The 1419-nt window shown below is 40.2% G+C and overlaps 1 protein-coding gene across 1 annotated transcript in view; it reads left to right on the top strand.

Moving 5' to 3' along the window:
- Window positions 1-1419, top strand: part of LOC117951601 (protocadherin gamma-A12-like) — an 8264-nt gene that overhangs the window by 1731 nt on the left and 5114 nt on the right. The gene's annotated exons all lie outside the window — the stretch shown is intronic.

The raw sequence follows: 1419 nt of genomic DNA, 5'->3' as shown, positions 1-1419 counted from the left end.
GTTATTCTCAGAGTCTCTGTCCTGCACGTTAATGATGCCCACCTCTGTACCAGGTGACACGTTCTCAGGTATGGGGTTTGCTAATGAATTAATATGTATCACCGGGGCATTATCATTCACGTCAGTTATATCTATCACTACTTTTGTTTCTGAAGAAAGGCCATAGCCATCTTTTCCCTCAATTAGCATTTCAAATTTAGTTTCCTCTTCGTAGTCAACATTTCTTGCTACTGTAATTTCTCCAGTTTGTTCATTTAATGAAAATAATTGTTTTGCAATATCACTTATTCCACTGAACTCATATGTTACTTTACCGTTCACGCCTTCATCCGCATCAGTAGCACTCACTGTCACCACTACAGTATCTACAGGAGAGTTCTCAGGGAGAGTAGCGTCATACACGGCCTGGCTGAAAACTGGGGCGTTATCATTAGCATCCAGTACAGTGATTTTAATGACTGTGGTACCCGATCTCTGTGGGTTACCACCATCGACGGCTGTCAGCAATAAGGTGAGCTCTTGTTCTTCTTCACGATCTAATTCTCTATCTAAAATCATCTCACTGTATTTTGTACCAACAGAGTTAGTTAGTACGTGTAAAGCAAAATGATTGTTTTTTTGTAAAACATAGTTTTGCACAGCGTTTTGTCCTATGTCTACATCGCGTGCGGCATTTATTCTATAGCGAGACCCTTTGGGTGCTGATTCACGGATTTCCAGTTTAACGGCATCCTTGACGAAAACTGGTGGATTGTCATTTACATCCTGAATTTGCAAAGATATCCGGTGTGATTCGAGTGGATCCTCAAGCACCAATTCACATTTTAAAATACATGAAATCTTCGCTCCACAAAGCTCCTCTCGGTCAATCCGATCAGCTACAACCAGTTCTCCGGTATCAACCTTTATTCCACAATAATGTTTACGGTTTCCTTCAAAGACAATTCGAGCCTTCCGAGGTGGAAGTGCGTTTACTTGAAGCCCAAGATCTTTTGCTATATTCCCAATCACAGATCCGCGTTTCATTTCCTCCGGAAAAGAATAGTTTACGTCGCCATTAATCAGCTGTAATCCCAAAATCAAAATAAGTGATCCGCACAAAAGGTTCATTTGCAATCCGTTAAATGCCATCCTTCAGGAATCAAAAGGAATCAGCAATAATTAAGACGTGATCAGTATTGCTTAAAGAGCACAGCAAAATTCACAAAGGTGAATGATTCCAAGAAAATGGCAAACAATGAGCAGGGAAAGTGTGGGTGGAGACGCTTGACGATTTTATTTGCAGGCTATTTTACTTTTTGATTGGTAGACAGCGACACTCACAGTATGTCCGAAATATTACAAAGTGAAGTAACCCTGCATTTTGTCATTACAGCACATGAAAATTCACATATTAAGAGTAAGTTTATGTACAGCCTA

The sequence above is a fragment of the Etheostoma cragini genome, chromosome 10 (genome assembly GCF_013103735.1).
Source record: "Etheostoma cragini isolate CJK2018 chromosome 10, CSU_Ecrag_1.0, whole genome shotgun sequence".
Lineage (NCBI taxonomy): Eukaryota > Metazoa > Chordata > Actinopteri > Perciformes > Percidae > Etheostoma > Etheostoma cragini.
Note: the sequence above shows the minus strand (reverse complement) of the source record. Positions and strands in the feature narration are given on the sequence as shown.